The sequence below is a fragment of the Dasypus novemcinctus genome, chromosome 4 (genome assembly GCF_030445035.2).
Source record: "Dasypus novemcinctus isolate mDasNov1 chromosome 4, mDasNov1.1.hap2, whole genome shotgun sequence".
Taxonomy (NCBI): domain Eukaryota; kingdom Metazoa; phylum Chordata; class Mammalia; order Cingulata; family Dasypodidae; genus Dasypus; species Dasypus novemcinctus.
The window spans coordinates 9591482-9612251 of NC_080676.1; the positions used below are offsets into that span (position 1 = coordinate 9591482).

Here is a 20770-nt window from a genome sequence, read left to right on the forward strand (position 1 = left end):
AACTTCTCCGCGGCCTGTCCCCAGGGCGGGTGGCCCTTGGCACCTACCTGCTGCCGGGGGTCTCCCGGAGTCACAGGGCGTAGCGGAGGCGCCGCTCAGCGCGGGGTCCACACTCCTGGATGCTCAGGTGTGGGCGGCGTGCTTTAGACCCCGCGGCACTGCTTTTGCCGGTGCCTTACGTGCGTGGGTCGCGATCTTTGGGAGAAGCAGGCTTTGTTCACCGAAACTGGGTTGGTTCAGAGCAGATGGCTTTCTTTGCGGGCACAGCGTTCTTTCCAGACGTACCTGTGGATGGTGGAAGGGTTAGCGGTGCAGGGGAACGCGTGGCCGTGTTTTCCCGCTTCGGCGTGTGTTCCGCGGTGGCGAAGCGGCTCTGTGGGGAGGGAGGTTCTCCCCGCCTGGGTGGTCGCGTCGGCGTGGGAAAGGAAGGGTGCTTTGTAGGCATTCCACAAGTAAAATCAGGAGCCATGGGGACTCAGATCGGGATGCAAGCGTGGGGTGAGGGCGTCGGACCGCAGCTCCACGAATCGGGGGCGTCTTTTTGCACAAGGTCCGTGCGTGAAACAGAGTGTGTTGCAGACAGGGTGTGAGCCCACTCTTACAACGCCCGCTCCTCGGAGGTGTGGGTGCCCAGTCGGGACATCTGTGGAAGGAGGATTTAAAGCAGATGGTGGGAGGGAGACGGAAGGAGAGATACGGCTTGGGGGCATTTTCAGGATTAGGAGTTGTCCTGGGTGGTGCTGCAGGGACGGATGCTGGACGTTGTGTGTCCTGCCGTGGCCCACTGGGTGGACTGGGGGAGAGTGTGGGCTACTATGTGGACCACTGTCCATGTGCTGCAGCGGTGCTCCAGGGTGTATTCGCCAGGTGCAGGGGGTGCGATGATGGAAGAGGTTGTTGATGTGGGTGGGTGGGGTGGGGGGGTGGGGTGTATATGGGGACCTCCTATTTTTTGAATGTGACATTTAAAAGAAAATAAAGAAGAAGGAAAAATAAAGCAGATGGTTTGAAAAGCCTCGGGTTCCCTGGGGAGAGGTGGCGACAGCTTGAAAATCAGTGCCCATTCCTTCTCTTGCTTTTCATCAAGACCTGGATTAAATTAATTGCCTATTTCTTTTAGAGAGAAAGCAGCTATGTAGGGGGTTATTGCTCTTTTAGGGATTGGCTTATGGCCAGACCACCCTCACTGATGCCCCAGGGTGGGAGTGGGGGCCTGGGTGCCCCGGCCGGCCACTGGATACCTGGCCTTTGGAGCAGGACACTGAGCATTTGTGAAACTGCAGTGTCCGTAACTCTTTCTATCTATTGATTGGCTTGAATAGTAATTAGCTCATTTTCCCTTGACCATTGAGTAGTGAATTTAATAAGTAATTAGCCCAAGGTCACGCGGGGGTTCCGCAGGGGTCCCCTGAGTGCCCACAGATTCCCATGAGTATCTTGCCACACTGTGCTGTGCTATGTCAGATGCCCCCCTGGCCAGCAGCCCCTGCAGGGGCGGGGTGGGAGCCCCCTCTGTGGCCCCAGCATCCAGCCTGGTACCACTATATGGTCGGTTCTGTCTGAGTTTACAGTCTGTGTGTTGTTGTTTTCCTACTGTGCTACACTGCTTTCAAAATATTATCCTTAAATTCAGGTCATTGTATATGTAATCACCCTAGAGACGAACTCTTGTGTGTGTAAGTGAGGGGGCAGAGAGCTCAAAAAAGAGGGCCAGGCTCTGACTGCTGTATCCATCCCCAGTAGGGACTCCAGAATTTCCTCGAAGGAAACCAGTCGTCCTCATCCAAGAATTGGGGTGGGTGAGGCTGGGCCCCTGGGGAGCCGAGTCTACCACCGCTTAAGCAGTTGGGTCCTGAGCTGTGGCCCCAGTCGCCTTCTGCAGCCCCACCCCTGCCCACTAGCCAGGGAGGCTCTTAGGGCAACGGGGTACCCCCTGCAGGGCGTCACTGGCCCACACCCTACTCCCTCCCGGCCTGGTCGGCAGAGATGCTTCCCGCGGAGGGCTGGGAGTGCCCCTCCTCTCTCATTTCCTGGCTTTGCAGCTCTGCGGGGCAGGAGGTTGGTGTTTTGGGAGGGTGTTTCTGTCTGTCAAGGGCGCCTGGGACCCAATAAGCCAGCTCTTTGGCCTCTGTCGAAGGCTAACCCTGGGGTGTCCAGCCAGGGCCTAAGAGGTTGGGCGCACTCTATGCCCACCCCCCTTTTTATATATAACGCAAAAGTGGCCATTTTCACCATTTTCAAGCATACACGTTGGTCCGTGCCTCCTTTTCCCAGCAGTCTGGGAAGGGCAGGGATTCCGAGCTGGGTGTGGGAGCCTGCACTGCCCCAGCTGGCTGTCGTGGGCTTATCGCTCTCTTACCCAGGCGGTGTCCCACCCAGAGTTTCTGCAGCTGGGGAAAGTCTGTGGTCTAGGAGAGGTTTAGTCAATGCCTGCCGTGTGTAAGAGAGAGGGAGGGGGAGAGAGAGAGATTCCACTCTCTGGAGACATGGGGAAAGGATGGGGGAATATCCGAGGTCCTGGAAATTCAGCAGGGTGGGGTCCAGCACGAGACCTGCCCTGTCCTTGGTGGGTGGGTGAGGACGTGCTCTCACACTCTGGTGTCCGGGTCCCTTTTAGGAGCAAAGTCACCGAGATGGAAAAAATGGTCCTGCGGCAATCAGACATACGGTTTGCGCAGCCCACTGTTCTCGTTTCTGGAAGGCCTTGAAAGCCAGCTGAAAGTTGGACTTAGCAAGGGGGGCACTGGGGTGTTGTAAGTTTCTGAATAGGGCTTGAGCCACTCTGGAAATGGGGGCTTGGAGGAGGCTGGTCTGCGATCTGGCCTGGGGGAGACCCTCACACCTGGGGCGCTGCGAGGGCAGGGGAAGTCAAAGCCAGCAGCGGCTGCACGCACCGGCACGTGGGGGAGCGAAGGGAGGGAAGAGCCGCCGCTGGCAGGTTGTTGGGCCTTCTCACCGAAGCGGCCTTCCTAGGGCTCTTCTTGAACCTGCTGGTCAGCTCGCAGGTGGGCGTAGGGTCTGCCGCAGCCCCCCACCTGGAGGCACCACGAGGCAGCCAGGAGCAGGCTCCTGGGAACAGAATGAATTGCAGGGTCTGCCCAGAGGCCAAGGGCAAGAGGGCCAGGGTGGCTTAACCGAGCCACCAACCCTGGCCTGCTGCCGTCCACCCCCAGACCCTGCAGCTGCCCTGACCCGCCTCGAGCCTTGGCTGGAGGAGCTGCCGGCTTTTGGGAAGGAAAAGATCAGTCTGTAACGAAGGGAGGGAGAGTCCCGGGAACGCAGGGGAAGTTACCGATTACAAGGCATTAGTAAAAGGGCTTGGTGGAGCACTGTGGAGTGGTTCCTGCAGGCAGGAGGTGGCCTTCAGCACGAGCGTCCATCCGTCCCTCCGTCCCACCCATCTCGCCGCCCACGGCAGAGCCAGCTCCTCTGAGGTGAGGAGAGCTTAGGGACGTCAAACATCGGGCAGTAGCAAGCACTGGTCCTTGAAATTCTATTTCCTGGGTTGCTTCTCCAGCTTACACATTGGTGTTTCTGTGTTATGAGCCATCCTTCTGTCATTTGCTTGCTGCCCTTTGTGCCTCTGTGTATGGCCCACTTCCTTAGGGACTGCTATAATCAGTAGCCTAGAAACCAGAGCTTTAAAACCGACTAAGATGAAAATCACTGCACCGGTTTCACCCCTCTGCTCCTTCCACTTCTCTCCACTCCTCTTTGAGGTTAGAGTCATCATTTACACCAAATTTACAAATAGTTTGAATACTCTTTGTCCTACCCCTCAATTATATGGAGACATGTGTCTTTCCAACCAACAGAACCACAGCTTGCTATCGTCTTGTGCCCGGCACTGACCTTCCTGCAATGTCATTTTGAATTTTTAAATTATAACATGAAATGAAGCTCTTGCTTGCTAAATAATTTTGTTATCTATTAATATAGGAGAATCTGAAAGTAGAATAAAAAGTTGACTGGCCCTCTACTTCTTTAGGCTTCTGAAATAAAATAGGCAGTTGGGTTGTAGGCAGAGAAAAGTTAAAGCAGAAGTGTTTGGAAACTCAGAAATAATAAAGGGGCAGGGCAGGCTTTTATTAAGTTTTGAACATTATAATTAAATTTTGGGGAGATATGAATTTCCACAAAAGTAGAGACAAGTATAGAAGAAATCTCGACAAGTCTAGATTAAATGTACAAGTTTTGATCCATTGTTTTGTGGAATTTATTATTAGGATTCCAATTCCATTATGTAGTACTTTCCCAAATAAGTAGGCAACCCTGATGTCATCTGATCCTCCAGCAAATCTGGGGTCCACTTAGACATGGGGAAATGGGACCTCAAGGTGGTTAAGGGCCTCCCATGGTCCACAGAACCAGTGACAAAGCCTAGAATTCAAATCTCTTGGCAGGGAAATATTATTTAAACCTAGATATTCCTGCAATATCTAGGTTGCTTGATAACCAAATGTGGTTACATAGTTATTTGAAAATTATGGGTGCCTTCCTGCATGCAGGTAGAAGTGGGTATTGGTTTTCTTTAAAATGTTCTGCAAGTCAAACAAACAAACAAAAATAGTGGATGGTTAATACCGTCAGAAACCTCCTGGGAGAATTTCTCAGGTCTCTGCAAGGTCTCTGTTGATGGCTTCCAAATACTAGAGTACCTGAGTTCAGGTGTGTGGTTACGGGTGTAGACCTGAAGCCAGGCTGGCTGTGACTCTCCATCATCACTAGCTTTTACCTTGGGCAAGTTACTTAACCCTCTGTGCCTCAGTTTCCTCATTTGTAAAATAGGGATGATAGTAGTAATACCTACCTCGTAGGATTTCATGAGGCCAAAATGATATAATGCATGATGAGGGCTTAGAACAGGGCCTAGCCATGGCACATGTGTAAAAAACATTAGCTGTGGGAAGCGGATGTGGCTCAACTGATAGAGCGCCCGCCTTCCATATAGGAGGCCCAGGGTTCAAACCCAGGGCCTCCTGGTCCTAGCAGTGCTGATGTGCACAAGGAGTGCTGTGTCATGCCGGGGTGTCCCCCGCGTAGGGGAGCCCCACATGCAAGGAGTGTGCCCTGTAAGGAAAGCTGCCCAGTGTGAAAAAAGTGCAGCCTGCCCAGGAATGGTGCCGCACACACGGAGAGCTGACACAACAAGATGATACAGCAAAAAGAAACACAGATTCCCGGTGCCGCTGATAAGGATAGAAGCGGTCACAGAGGAACACACAGCAAATGGGCACAAAGAGCAGACAATGGGGGAGGGGAGAGAAATAAATTAAAAAAATAAAATAAATCTTCAAAAGCAAAATTTAAAAACATGAGCTGTTATTACTCTCCATTGGTGCCTTAGACATACATTTTCGGTGCCAACTGCCAGCACTGAGACGATGACTATTGGGTATTGGATTAGACACACGCAGTCTGCATTCAGGGAATTGACATTATACTTAAGTTCACAGCCAAGGACATGAATGGCAGTGTAGACCTAGTTCCCAGGCACTCCCGCTGGCTCCTGGCCACCCGGCCTGCTCCTGGGAGTCTGGGGCGTGGCCTGGAAGGTGACCTTGGGGGAGGGGTGTGTGATGTGTTTCCTCAGGTACGCCCTGGTGTGACCCGGCTCGCCCGCTGTTGACAGGCGCTCTAGGATTGCTCTGTGCCTGACACGCTGGCTGTTAACGTTTGAACTATCACCTTTGACCGTGGAGAGTTAGCGGGAAGCGTGACAAGAGTCCGCGGACTCAATATTTGCTCATCTGGTTTGCAGCAGTACCCTTGGCTCCTGCCGACAGAACGCTGCCCCGGCCGCATTTTCAGACTCGTCGGCAGCCCCGGAGCCCTCAGTTCTCCCAGAGACCCAGTTCTCGGGGCAAGGAGTGGCACAGTGGCCCCTGGGGGCCTGTAAGGCATCATCCCGGGCAGGAAGCCAGAGCACCCCAGTGTCCTGTGGCCGCCACAGCCAGAACCTTCTTGGGCCGAAACCCTCGGGGAAACGGGGCGGATGGGCTGGGGTTCCCTGAGCTCTCCTGGTTCTGGAAAGGTTCTGCTCCCGCCTTGCCCCGGCCGGCTCCGTGTCTCCTGCAGAGGCTCCAGCGTGGCTGGTGCCTCCGCCCCGGGGCTGGCCTGGGGCTTCCAGCCATGAGCTGGAGACACCTGTCATTGGTGCCTCAGGAGCTGAGCAGTTGTCTGCCTCGTCTGAGCCTGATCAGCACACCCTCAGCTCTGCCCTGGGATGCTTCATACCGAGACGCCGGCCGTCAGGCTGGAACCCAGACGATTGATTCTCCTAATGGGGAGACTGCTTGTTTTCATTCATTTTGAAACTCCTGGAATTTGAAGGGAAGGAGGTTTTGTCCTTTGGGGATTTTTTTTTTTTTCTTCATACTTGCCTATACTTGGAAAATAAAGAGATGGCAGATTATGCCTTTTGTTTTTAAAAATCATTTGTCTGTCCATCGGGAAGATGGCCTTAACTGCAGGCAGTCCTTTTCTCAGCTGTACAAATGGTCCCTTAGGTGCTCGTCCTTGGTTTCCCAGCCCCGTCCTCTCTTGTCGCCACATTGTCTCTCTCCATCACCATTCCTAATGGAAGCACAGACCTGAAAAATCAAAGCCTGGACATTTATGGTCAAAGGTCATGGCATGGGGGGTTGATGTTTTGACTCTGGCTTATAAGGTGAAAAATTACTGTGTGTTCCTTGAGAAAGAGTATATTTCAGGAGATGGCTAGCGTCAGCAGGCAGGAACATCTGAGCTTGTGTTTTCATCCTCTGTGCACAAAATTTCCGGCATTTCTAAGTTAGCAGCATATGATTTTTCATTTTCTCCTCTTGTGCATCTTGCTTTAATGACTGCTGATTATCTTGAAGCAGCTGCATTAATTGATGGTGTTTAGCAGCTCTCCGTACAGTAAGTAATTGCACTTGGCTTGGCTGCGGAGAGCGCGTGCTTTTTATTTGCTTTTTCGCTGGAGGAGTGTTGACTTTGTGTGTCGAATGCCAGAAAGGGGATTGGGAACTCCTGGCCTCAGTTCCCATCTGCCGCCCAAGGCTCACACCTCCCAGGGACTTCGCATGTGTCTCCCCACGGCAGCCGTCCCCCTGCATCCTCATTGTCAGCTCATGGGCCCGTCCGCCCCGACTATCTGGGAGCTCCTGGAGGGCAGGGGCCCTGCCCAGCTCATTTCTGAATCTTCGGCCCTTCACGCAAGGTCTGGCATGAAAGAAAGGCACATAAAGGTTGAGTGCAGGAACAAATGAGTGGTTGCCAAGCTTATTGGTTATGAGCGTGTCTGCCTGCAGGTAGCAGAAAGCCCTACTTCTGCGGGTTTAGGCAAATAGGGGCTTATTTTTCCCTCCTGACAGTATGTCTGGCAGTTGCTGGCATTGCTTTCAGCAGTGGATATCTGCCGTGACTTTTGTTGTTCTCTTGGCCTGTCTTTCCTGACTGCGTGATGGCTGCTGTGGGGAGGCAGGGACACAGCCACATGAGTGCCTCTTCTCAGGAGAGCAGGCAGCCCCAAAACAGCCTGACACCCAGAACTGTGTCTCACGGCCACCTCCAGTTGACAGGGCCACGTGAACAGGTAGCAGGACACGCGGCTGCCTGTAACAGGATGGGATTGGGGCCGAATCCAACAAACCCACAGGTTTAATGGCTCGTATAAGACAGACATTTCATTTTCGCTCACCCAAGGTCCAAAGGGGCTGATCCTGATTGCCGGGTGGGGGTGGGCTCTCCTCCAAGAGCTGATTCAGACACCCAGGCTCATTATTTTGCCACGTTCAGTTGCCTCAAGCAGAGGAAGGGGAAGGAGCCTGTAGGATGGCATGGGGGGTGGTTTATGGGCCCGTTTGGGGGGTGAAGACTCCCTTCTGACATTCCCTGGGCCAGAGCAGGCGCAAGGCCACATCTGCCGCGTGGGAGGCTGGGCAGCGTGGCCAGAGGGTGCCTAGGAGGAAGAGGAGGCTGGCATTAGGACGAGCCGGCCGTCTCGCCCACACCGATGCTCCTCTGCCCAAGTAGGCTTCTCCCAGCAGGGAAGAGGGAATGGATATTGAGGGGCAAAGGGGTGTCTGCCTTAGAAGGAAGTACAGGGCTGAGAAGGCTCCCGCCCCAGCTAGTCTCCATTCCCAGGACGGCATTTGTCCTAAGCTTCTGCTCCTTTCCACCTTTGGGAACTGGGTTAACAGGTAACTCAGCAGAACAGTGAAGATCCCCATTATTCTTTCTTTTTTTTTTTTAAAGATTTATTTATTTATTTTTATTTCCCTCCCCTGCCCGCCCCCCCCCCCCAATTGTCTGCTCTCTGTGTCTATTTGCTGCGTGTTTTTCTTTGTCCACTTCTGTCGTTGTCAGCGGCACGGGAATCTGTGTTTCTTTTTGCTGCGTCATCTTGTTTTGTGTCAGCTCTCCGTGTGTGCGGCACCACTCCTGGGCAGGCTGCACTTTCTTTCGCACTGGGCGGCTCTCCTTACGGGGCACACTCCTTGCACATGGGGCTCCCCTATGCAGGGGACACCCCTGCATGGCACAGAACTCCTTCCATGCATCAGCACTGCTCCTGGGCCAGCTCCACACAGGTCAAGGAGGCCCGGGGCTTGAACCACGGACCTTCCATGTGGTAGGTGGACGCCCTATCTGTTGAGCCAAATCCGCTTCCCATTATTCTTCTTTCTTGCCCCAGAGTGTGTCGAGTGGGTTCTAGCTGATTCACCTCGTTGAAGGTCACCCAGAAGCAATAGCCTCCAGCCCCCCAGGAGAGATGAGCCTGAGAGCTTCTCGCCCAGCCCTGAGCCTTTCAGCTGCCCCACAGACCCAGCCTTCCAGAACTTCCCTTCCTCTTTGTCCTCCTCTTCCTCTCTAGCCCCTACTGCAGCCCACTTCTGGAGGGGAGGAGAGGGCACAGCAAAGAGCGACCTCTGCTTCCCACGCTAAGCCAGGGAGCAGTGTTTCCCCCCCACTTCCTGCTCATCTTTTCCTCCTCCAGTTTACTGATGCTTGGCTTGTGGTGCTTTCTTGTTCACTTCATTATAGGTTTCTGTGACCGTTGCTTCTCCACTCCTCCTCCTTGCGTGCCTTCCTGCACACTCCTGCTGAATCCCTGCTGCCCACGTGGCTGTGCGTGGACCAGCCCTGGGGGAGGCAGGCAAGGAAGCCCACGTGAAGCTGCAGCGTCAATGACTATTGCAGGAGGGGTAGGCCTTGGGGCTGTGGTGGCCCAATATCGGGGGACCTCACCCAGCCTGGGAGACCAGGGAAGGCTTCCAGGAGAAGGTGGCTTTTGAGCTGAGGTAAAGGACGAGTAGACGTTAACTAGTCAAGAGGGGCATCCAGGCCAAGGCAGTGAAATGGGCACAGACACCGAGTTAGGAGCAGGGGGCTGGGGGCTCACTGGAGGGTCCAGGCTGTGCTCCTGGGGGGAGGCCCGGCCCCATGCTGAGGTCCCTGCCAGCAGCCACAGAGGAGGGTATAGGGGAGCCGTCACTTGCCTTCGCTGGGATGAGTGGCCCAGGGGCGGTGTCCTTCATTCCCCTGGGAGCCCCCTTTAGGATAGCAGGAGGTTTGACAGTGCTGGGGGGACGCTGTGCGAGGGGTCCCTGCCCGCCCTGCGCCTCCAGGTAGGGGAGTCCGAATCCCCACTGTACCTGAAGCGCCGCCGATCTGCCAGCGTTTGTTGAGCGCCTTCTCTGTGCCCTGTGCTGTAATGATAGAAGGAGGAGGAGGACGAGGATGGCTATAACTTATTCATAGCTACCCCAGCTGCTTTCCGTGAAAGGCCTCATCTCATCCCTGAGCCACACGATGTCACCTTCCATTAGGATGCCCTGTCCATGAGGGCAGCAAGTTTTGGCTGATTTGGTTGCTCCCAGTCCCCCGCTCTTAGAGCAGTGCACGTGGCATACAGTAGATGCTCAGTAAATACTGGCTTAATCAGAAGGCACTTGCCCCAGGGCACACGGCTGTGTGGGGAGGAGTAAAAGGCCTGGAGCCCAGTCCCAGGAGGCTGAGGGCCCAGTCTGGGCGGCAGCCCCGCCTCTGCCCACTGCGCACATCCTGGGTCCTCGCCACAGCCTGCCCCCTTCGGGCTCCCACCCACGTGTGCCCTGACCTTCAAGTTTTAGAATTTCTGCCTCCTCCAGGAAGCCCGTTCGGACCCCTGCAGTAGTACCAGGGGCTCTCCTTCCTCTGAGCCCACACAGCCGCCCCTAGAGCGTCCTTTCCAGTGGCGTTGGTGAAGCGGGGCCCTGGGTCCCCTGCAGGTGCCGGCAGCTCTTATCTGTCTTACACATCCTGGCTGCCCTGAGTTTCGAAAGGGGGTCCCGTTTCAGAGCCGTTGGTCAGCCGTGCTTGTTACACTTTATCACGTGCCACCTTGTGAAATCTCGCTCAACTGTGTTGTTCAAAAATAACAGAGCAATTTCAGAGCCTCCCCTCCCCCCCAATTTTAAAAGTAGTACAGGTATGTTTTCAATATTTGGAAAATGCATTAAAGTAGAAATGAGAAAGGAAGTCTTCCAGGATCCTACCACTGTTGAAGGAGTTGTAAGCCAGACTTCCTTCTGGTAATTTGCTTTTAAGAAAATAAAGATTATGTGTTAATCCCAGCCATTACCGCTTCTAACACTTAGGGCATCTTTTCCTTCCAGTGGTTTTCTTTTTGCTAATTTTATTCATTAAAAAATATCAGAGGTTGCAGAATTCTAAAGAATTATGCATTAACAAGTCCCGCTCCCACCCCTCTCCCACACTGCTCAGTCCAGGCTTTATAGCATAGCTTCTCCCACAGTGGAGATCGGCCTGTACGTGCTGCATTGCAGGAAGGGGAGTGGAGGCGGCTCAGGCAATTGGGCTTTTTTGATTTAAGAATATTCCGTTTTCCTGTGTCACCATTAATCTTTTTAAAAAAAATTGTATATAACACTTTGCAAAAGCAAAGCAGTAATGAAATGTTTGAATAAATGTTGAAAAATCTTACCCTCACCGCCCGAGAGATGATACTATTAATTTGGGAGCTGTCTCCTTCTAGACCAGGGGTTCTTAACCTTTTTTTGTTCCACGGGCCCCTTTGCCCACACCACCAACACGTCCCCACAAGAATAATGTTCTTTTTTTTTTTTTTTTAACCCCGCCCCCCCCCTTGCAGCTTGCTTGCTGGCTACTCTCAGTGTCCATTTGCTGTGCTCTCTTCTGTGTTTTTACTTGTCTCCCTTTTTGTTGTGTCACCTTGCTGAGTCAGTTCTCCCCAGTGCTTGCGCAGCTCTTGCGGGCTGGACGGCTCTCCACAGCACGCAGGCGAGCCCACCTTCACAAGGAGGCCCCGGGACGCGAACCCAGGGCTGCCCATGTGGTAGACGGGAGCCCAACCGACTGAGCCACAGCCGCTTCCCAGAATAATGTTCTTTTGAATTTCAATTCAATTCAAGTTTTTACATGTGGTCTGTGGATTTTGAGATATGCAATGTATGTTTTATCTAAGTAAAATTGTACTGTGTGTGTTATGCTGTACTTGTTCTGCCTTTTTTTTTTAAGGTTTCTTTTTATTTATTCCCCCCACCTCGTTGTTTGCTTTTTCTGTCTGCTCTCTGTGTCTGTTCCTTGCGTGCTCATCTTGTTTTGGGAAGGTACCAGGAACTGAACCCGGGACGTCCCATGTGGGAGGGAGGTGCCCAATGGCTTGAGCCACCTCCACTCCCCTTCCTTTGTTTGTAACTTGACAGTATTTCTTGCAGCTTTGTGTTTGTCCACACCTCTAAGTCCATCTTTTCTTCTATTTTTTTTGTAAACTTTTTATTTTGAAATACTCTCAAACTTACAGTTTGAGGGCAGTTACAAAAATAATACGCACCCATACATCCCCCCATCCCCCCAGATACCCAGACCCACCAGTTTTAACATTTTTGCCACATTTGCTGTGGCATTCCATCTGTCCGTCTGTCTATTTATCGATCCATTTTCTGAACACTTGAGTGTAGGTCACATACATCATGTAATATTGCTGCATACATTTCCTAAGAACAAGGATATACACTTAAGTGTCGTTATCAAGTTCAAGGAGTTCAACACTGATATAAAGTCTATGTTCCAGTTTTTTCGTATGCCCCAATGTCCTTTGGGGCCTTTTCTTCTCCCTTGTTAGATCCCATTCTGAATTATTTGTTGCATTTAATTGTAATTGTCTCTTTAGTTACTCTCTTTTTATTTTTTATTGTGGGAGCATAAATACAACATAAATTTTCCCAGCCACTCCCATGCATACCATTCAGTGGGATTAATCATCTTCACTATGTTACAGGACCCTCACCACCTTCTATTACTGAAACTTTCCCATCTCCCCGAACAGAAATCCTATACCCATTTTGCTTGAACTCCCCATTGTCTCTGACTTCCACCACTGGCGACTTGTACTCTATCTAAATTCTGTCTTGCCCAGTGACTGCAATCTGCTAACTGTTTTCCTTTTCACAATTTCCAACTCTTAATTGATGTCCTCTTTTTGTTCATCTATTGTTTTCCTGATTTCCTGTAATTCTTGGTCTACATTTTCCTTTAACTCTCTGAGCATATTTAGGATCTGTATTAGTCAGCCAAAGGGGTGCTGATACGAAGTAACAGAAATCTGTTGGCTTTTATAAAGGGTATTTATTTGGGGTAGACACTTAACGGTTACAAGGCCCCGAAGAGTCCAACTCAAGGTTACTTCCTTACCGAACTCTGCCGCCACGTGTTGAAGCAAGATGGTGGGTGCCGTCTGCGAGGGGTCAGCCTTCCTCTTCCTCTTAAGGCTCTGTGGGCCCAGCTTCTTCTGGTCGCAGCTGTAGGCTGGCACAGGGCTCTACTCTTCCTGGGCCTGTTTCTTTCCAGGCTCAGCTGCTTCACAAGGCCAGCTGTCAACTACCAGGTGAATGGCTCTCTCTTCCTGGGGCCTCTGCCGTGTCTGTGGAGCTGTCTCTCTTCCTCTGTGTGTCTTCCCTGTGTATCTGCGTCTCTGTGTCCTTGATCGAGCATCCATTTAGATAGCCCACCAAGGGGGCAGGGACTCGGCTCGAATGACATGGTCGAAGCAAAGCCCTAATCTTAACATAATTTAATTAAAGGCATCTCAGCTGAATCTAATACATGCCCAGAGGAAACATAATCAAATATCTTTTTTTTGAAATTCATAAATAATGTCAAACTATGACAGGATTGTTTTCTAAAAGTCCAGGTCAGGTCTGTCCTCCTCATCGCTAATTCTTTAATTTCCTCCTTTGTCCTTCCCGTCACTTCCTGGTTCTTTGTATGCTTTGTAATCTTTTGTTGAAATCCAGACATTTTGATATTTTAATGATGTGCTGTAGCTGGAATTTAGACTCTGAGGCTTCTGTTCTTAAGCTTGTATCCAGCTAGTGTTATGACAGAGCTTTCCTTGAGCGCTCAGGAGCTGACATTAAAAAAAAAAGAAGAGAAGCAGATTTGGCTCAACAGATAGAGCATCCGCCTACCACACGGGAGATCCAGGGTTCAAATCCAGGGCCTCCTGACCCGTGTGATGAGCTGGCCCATGCACAGCGCTGATGCGCGCAAGGAGTGCTGTGCCACGCAGGGGTGTCCCCCGCGTAGAGGAGCCCCACGTGCAAGGAGTGTGCCCCATAAGGAGAGCTGGCCAGCACGAAAAAAGTGCAGCCTGCCCAGGAGTGGCACCACATTCACGGAGAGCTGATGAAGCAAGATGACGCAACAAAAAGAGACACAGATTCCTGGTGCCACTGACGAGAATATAAGCAGACACAGAAGAACACAGAGTGAATGGACACAGAGAGCAGACAACTGGGGGCATGGGGGTGGGGGAAGTCAGGGAAGAGGAGAGAAATAAATAAAAAATAAATCTTTAAAAAAAAAAGAAGAGGAAGAAGGGAAAAAAAAGACACCACCTTTCCCAGTGTTCTTTGCAGATTGACCTGAGAGTGCTGTCCTTCAGAGCTTATCCATGTCATTGGATTAGACGAGAGCTCCCGGGCGCCTCCCTCCCTCTCCTTTCTGGGCATGCACATGTGGCCCTAGGAACTCCTCCACTTAGACGGTTCCAAATGTCCCATCCTGCCAAGGAAGCAGTTTCCTCCCGGTCCTGATCACTGCCCTGCGTGCCCTCCGCCCGGCAGTCCCTTGCCCCCGGCAGCCACTTGCCTGCCCTCTCCCGGTGTTCTGCAGGAGAGCTCAGTGAGCAGGTTCCGGGGAGGCGAGTCCCTCAGGCCACCGCCAGACGGGCATGCCCCCAGGATGCGCAGAGGTTTACCCTGCTCCCTCCAGAACTGGGACCAGGGATCTACACAGGGAAGGTGTACCGGCTCCGTGCTGAGCCAAGAGGGGGCAGGAGGGGCCAGCCAGGGCACCACGATGTCCTCCCGCTTGTAAGTAACTGGGTCTTGATTCGGCTCTTGCCCCTGTGGCTGCAGTCCTTTAACTGCTTTCTGAAGTTTTGAGAAACATGTTTCTGCTAGGTCTTGCTGTCTGTACAGAGCTCCTGTGGGAGGACAGAACCCTGAAATGTCTCACTCCAAAGTCTCGATCGGGCAGGGTCTCCACCTCTCCTTTTTCAAGGCTGAATTGTGGTCCGTGGTATAAACAAATGTAATTTCGCAGCCATATTTCTGTGATTGGACATTTGGGTTGCTTTCAGAGTTTTGTAATTATTCCTAATGCTGCTCCGTACATGAATGAGCATTTTTCTAGAATTAATATCCAGAATAAGAATTCTTAGGGCAAGGGGCGTGTACGTTTATTATTTTAATGGTGACCACCAGTAGCGCCGCACAACTGCTGTTCCGGTTAACCCTTTCACCAGCAGTGCATGAAAGAATTTATCCCCCTAAACATTATCACTCACTGGAGACTAATAATCTTTTTATTTTGTGCCAATCTAAAGGTTGACAAACGGCATCTCATTTTTAAATTTGCATTTCTCTTCATCCTACTTTTCTAAGCATACACATAGATGCATTTTAAAAATGGATCTGTAGCCTTTTTTCCTTTCACGTTAGGTCAGGGGTGTTTTCCCTGGTCATTGCAGTGTCTTTTCAAGCTCAGTGGATCGGCGTTACTGTCCTGCTGAACGATTGCCGATCACCTCCCACGGTTTTATCTTAATTTGTTTATGTCCTTAATCTCCAAAGACTTGGGAATGGCAAGTAATAGAAAAGAAAGGAGCGCAGAGGGTAGCATTCCCTGCAGAGAGTTGACCCCAGGTGTGTCCAGTGAACAGGAACCAAATTAAAATCTGAATTAGGTATCTGCTCAAGGGCTCATCCCTTAGATATTTGGCGAGGAGGTGCCTAAAATATCACCATGGACTCTTGTTGTAAATGGCCATTGTGTTGGTGTACAGTGTTACGTGTATATGTGTGTGTAATATATGTCGAACTTGAGCTGTTTATACCACTGTGGCAAGTGCAGCAGCTTTATTTGTTGCTGGGTGAAGTTTCAGAACATTTAACATCCCTGGAAACGTCCGAGAGGCAGCGTGGCCCTTGAACTGGCAGGGGACAAGAGCCGGCTTCGGGTTTTGCTCTTCCCCTGGCACGGGCGCTCAGTCCGGTGGGCTCCCTGGCGGTCTGTGTGGTGAGGATGACCGGGGTGCGAGGGGTCTGGAGAGCCTGGCGGGGGGGGGGGGTAACGATTCCAGGGCAGCGCCACCGAGAACTCTCTAAGAATCAGCACCTTCTAGTAATGGGGTGGGCAGTCTGCTGCCAGTTTCCAGAACTGTGCCGGCAGGCAGGCGGCCAGCGCTGTGCTGGGATGGGTCCAGCACCGGAGACACGCTGGTGAGCAGGCACCGTCCCTGTGGTCATGGCTTACGGGCGGTCGCTGGAGCCGGCCGGCCAGCGGGAACGTCAGTGCTTTCTGATTATGTATTACAGCCCTGAGAAACGTCATGAAGGAGAAATACGGACGGTGTCAGAGAGGATGCCGACCTAGCCACCGGGGCTGCAGGACAGCTTCCCTGAGAAGGTGCCCTTTGAGCTGAGAGCGGAGGGGTCCTCCCCAGTCAGCAAGGCGGGAAAGGTGGAGGGCTGGGAGGACAGTGTGCTGGCAGGGAGGGCCGGCTGCCGGTGGCTGTGGCAAGCCTCTTCTCTTTTAATTCCTCTGCTCATTCATTCATTCTTTCATTTGCTCGCTTACTGATTGGGTGCCTGCTCCGGGTCAGACCCCATTTTTGGCACTGGGAATACAATAGTAGTGAGTAAGGCTGGTACGTTCCCAGCCTCATGGAGCTCACCATTGCTTTTAACAAGTCATCTCTGTTAGTCAGTCTAAGGGGTGCTGATGCAAAGCACCAGAACTCTGTTGGCTCTTATAAAGGGTATTTATTTGGGTAGAAGCTTACAGTCACTGGCCCTAAAGAGTCCAACTCAAGATACCATATAAAACATAGTGTCTCACCCAAAGTCTGATAGCTGTGAACTGTCAGGCTCATCTCTCGTCCTGGGGCCGCAGTATCCTCTGTGTATCTTCTCTGTAAGTTACTTCATGTGACTGTATCAGATTTACCTGAGTTGTCTTTGATTAAATTCCCTGTTAAGATTAGAGCTTTGATTTGACCACGTCAGTAGGGCATGACTCAGGGCTGAGTCCCACCCCCTTGGTGGGCTGATATAAGTGGACACTAATTCAAGAAGACACACTGAAAGAGGAGGGACGTTGGTCATTTCAGTCCTGCCGTGTGACAGAGAGGAGAAGGCTCAAACAGCTAAAGCCCCAGGAGAGCTGAGCCGTTCACCTGATGGTTTGCAGCTGAGCAGCTGAGAAAGCCTGGAAAGAAGTGAGGCCTATGCCAGACTGATAGAGGGAGCCCTGAGAGGCGAGCCCCTGAGAGGCGAGCCTGCAGCTGAGATGGGAAGAAGCTGGGCCCACGGAGCTCTGAGAGGAAGAGGAAGGAGAGACCAGGCAGAGATCGCCCGCCATCTTGCTTCAACACGTGGCCGCTGACTTTGGTGAGCAAGCAGCCTTGAGTTGGACTCTTTAGGGCCTTGTGACTGTAAGCTTTTACCCCTTAATAAAAGCCAACACATTTCTGGTACTTTGCATCAGCACCCCTTTGGCTGACTAATGCACCCCTCTTGGTGGGAGATGTGAGAGACTTTGTGGGTGTACTTTAAACCCACCACATCCTCGTGCTGTGCTCTCCTGAGCACGTCGTCCTTGGCTTCCTGCTCACCTACCTACCTCAGCTCACCAGAGTCCTCTCCAGAAGATAGTCTCATGGCCTTGTGGGCTTGCTCAGCGAGCACGTTGGGGTCTCTCCCCCCTTCCCTGCCCCACGCAGCCTCAGAGAGGCACGTTCTCCCAGGTTATTTCACGTGGGTTGGTGCCCCTGGTGGGCTCGGTTGTGGAGAGGGACCAGCATGCCCCAGGCTCTCAGTCCCTCCAGAGCAGGGATCTTCTGAGGGGCTGAGAGATGGCCAGGGTGGCTGAGGGGCCGTGGTGCGGGGCTGGAGGTGGGACTGGAAGGGGGGACCCTGTAAGCCGTGGGAAGGGTTTGGTCTTCATTCCAAGAGCATTGTGGTTTGGATTAACCACCTGCCAGGAGTAACACAGGACAGTCTTTCTTGGAAGAGCAAGATTTTACATTAGGCTTTTTTTTTAAGTATAATTATGCTGTACTTTATTTTTTTAAAAACAGAACTACAGAATGATCTTTAAGAAGAGCAAATATACTTGTATTATGGTTTAAAATTAAGCTGTCAGAATTATTTATTTTTCTTACAAAAGAAGGCTTTGAGATATGTTGCTGGTTTAAGGAGAGGATGCATAGATTTATATCCTGATTGAATCGATTATAACAAGATCAGTGATACGGAAGTCTGTGGTTGATTATCTCGAGGTCTGTGAACAGAGTCAACCTACTGTAGCCAACAACGTTCACCACCAATTTCACCCCGTAATTTAACTATCAACGTCCATGACAACACAGTGCAACCCCTGTGATTTCCTGTAACATACGTAATAGCGCCCAAAAGATAACTCAGCAGATTTTGGAAGAGGACTATTAAAACAAATGGCTAAAATTTCAGGATAGCTCTTTGCTTTTTTCAGTAGATATGCTTAGAAACTCAGTGTAAAAACAATTTTATGATGTTAGTACAGCACAAGGACTTGCTTATTTAACTTACGTTTGTGGAAACTGGTGTGTAAACAGGCAGCATAACTACGCCAGCATTTTGCATTCTCAAAAGCACTTGTCAGAAGCAGATGTGGCTCAACTGATAGAGCGTCCACCTACCATACAGGAGATCCAGGGTTCAAACCCAGGGCCTCCTGACCCGTGTGGTGAGCTAGACCGCACATAGTGCTGCTGTGCACAGGGAGTGCCGTGCCACGCGGGGGTGTTCCCTGCATAGGGGAGTCCCATATGCAAGGAGAGCTGCCCTATGTGAAAAAAGTGCAGCCTGCCCAGGAGTGGCGCTGCACACACAGAGAGCTGACGCAGCAAGATGATGAAACAAAAAGAAACACAGATTCCTGTGCCACTAAGAATGCAAGTGAACACAGAAGAACACACAGCCAATGGACATGAGAGCAGAAAATTGGGGTGGGGGAAAGAGAAATAAATAAAATAAATCCTTAAAAAAAAAAAAAGCACTGTATCAATAGTTTCTGCCCCAAGATTTTCATTAAGTACCATTGAACTTGAGGCCTGTGGTTTCATTACAGTCTTAACCTAAACAGAATGAAAGTTTTGGAGCTTGTATCCGTTTTCTTCCTCTGCTGGAAAGGAGCTGGGACTAGATAATAGTTCAGATTCCTTTCCAAGCTAAATGTCTGTGATGCTTGTGACAGCATTCTAAGCTCTGCTTTTGCTTTACCTGCCACTTTTAAGTGCAAAGGGGCCAAAAAATTATTTTCGAGAGCTCGTTTTGGATCTGGAGCAGAGAATCCTTGGCTCTCAGCAGTGCAGGGCTCCCATGGCAGCCCCTCCAGCCCCTCCTGCCCCTCCCCAGGCGGCAGGGCTTGTTCTGTCCTGATGCTGCCCACCTCCGCTAAGGTACACTTGTTTTCTAGAGTATAATCGAAGGGCATGGCGTTCCTGCCGCCAGCACAGACAGTGATAATGATCTACAGAGTACCGGCTGCACCCCACGCCCCATCAGGATCGAGGCATGGCATGGGGCAGGGAGCACAGGGTTTGCCCTTTTTGTGTAGTGTTGTTAACAGAAACGCAGCTATCAGAAAGCGTAAGTAACCTTGGCATTCGGTGATTCTCAGTTCACTGTAAACTTTTTTTTTTGCCTTTAAAAATTTGATTTTTTGGGGAGGGGGAAGCAGGTGTGGTTCAAGTGATTGGGCCCCCGTCTACCATATAGGAAGTCCAGGGACCTCAAATCCTGGGACCTCCTGGTGAAGGCGAGCTGTCCTGCGTGGCGATCTGGCTCAAGGGAAGTGCTGGCCTGCGTAGTGTGCTGGCCCACATGGCAAGTTGGTGCAGCAAGATGATGCAACACAAAGAGACACAGAGGAGAGACAGTAAGAGACACAGCTGAGGTGGCGCAAGAGGTGGAGCGCCTCTCTCCCACTTGGGAAGGTCCCACAGTCGGTTCCCGGTGCCGGCTAAAGCGAAGATAAGCAGACACAGAAGAACACACAGAGAGCAGACAGCAAGTGCCAAAAATGAGGTGGGGGGGAGAGAAATAAATAAGTAAATCTTCATACTCCATTTGCATTTCCAGTTTTACCGCCCTGCCTATTTATTTCTCTTGTGCTTTCCTTGACATTTGAAGAAACTTAATTGTCACAGTTTGCTTGCAAAATAAAAGAAAAAGCATCAACTGTATTTTTTAACTGGTTCATGGGGTGTAAATCATGCCAACTGCTGCTTCACCTTTTTTCTTTTTTTTTTGATAGTTGCTCTTGACATTCTAAAATCAGAATGCCAATTTCAGATATAGCTACTTCAAAAATTCATGGAAGAGCAAAGCCACGAAGTTGGATGGAACACAGACTTCTTCCAAAATTGTCAGGAAAAAAACTGAAGAGTACATAAAGATGCAAAAACCTTGGCTTGATGAATTAGTTATTTTAGTCTGTTCTGGCCCTGAGAAATGATCAGCTGTCTTGACAAGTTTCTCCTTTGTAGAGTTGGGAAAAAACCTCAAAGGAGAGTACAGTAGGAATGTGTGGTTCACAAATGAACACTTTAATATTCCAGGGATTTAAAAATACTCAATCTGCAGATTATCTGCTTCAAGTCCTTGTTGGAAAGAAAGAGTGGCTAAATAATGCATGATGGCTGTAATAAAAATATTTAAAAAGTGAAATGAAAGGTCTCGTTAGTGGAGCATGTAACCGCGAGCAGGCTGAAGGAGGCTGCACTGTCGTTTGTCACTGCCGAATTACACCCGGGCAAAGCAGCCCTGATGTTTTTTAAACATATAATTATGATTGTATGTGCTTTGATTGCAAAATCTGAAAAGCGCTGGGATGTCATCAGATGGCGGAGTTTGAGAGTAAATTTTTAGAATAATTGTGTGTGTTGTCAAATCTTCTCCAACTGCAGGTTGTCGCAGACACCCCCTTGCTCCTTTGTTCCTCGCAGAACCCTGATCCTGTTTGGGCCTCTGCCCTCTCCTTCCCTGCCATGGGTCCCCACCAGGAGGTGAATCTAGATTGGTTTCACCCAAAGGTTGTGGCCCATTCCCGGGGCCAGTGATCTGTTTGGGTATGGGCATTCGACGTAGGCTGTGGGTGGGGTGCGAGGGGAAGCCTGCTAGGGAGATTTCTGGGAAAGGCTTCCTCGCATCCA

At 50.9% G+C, this 20770-nt stretch overlaps 1 protein-coding gene and 1 long non-coding RNA gene across 7 annotated transcripts in view; one reads left to right on the forward strand and one right to left on the reverse strand.

Moving 5' to 3' along the window:
- The window catches only part of LOC101436566 (uncharacterized), a 35339-nt gene extending 34844 nt beyond the window's left edge, over positions 1-495 (reverse strand). For 2 of the 3 annotated variants that reach the window (XR_009185418.2, XR_009185419.2), the window contains exon 1: positions 48-460. This is a non-coding gene — a long non-coding RNA (uncharacterized lncRNA). Of the gene's footprint in view, positions 1-47 lie in introns of all 3 variants that reach the window. The other variant, XR_011648566.1, reaches the window with a different exon arrangement.
- The window catches only part of PXYLP1 (2-phosphoxylose phosphatase 1), an 80791-nt gene that overhangs the window by 710 nt on the left and 59311 nt on the right, over positions 1-20770 (forward strand). The window lies entirely within an intron of this gene.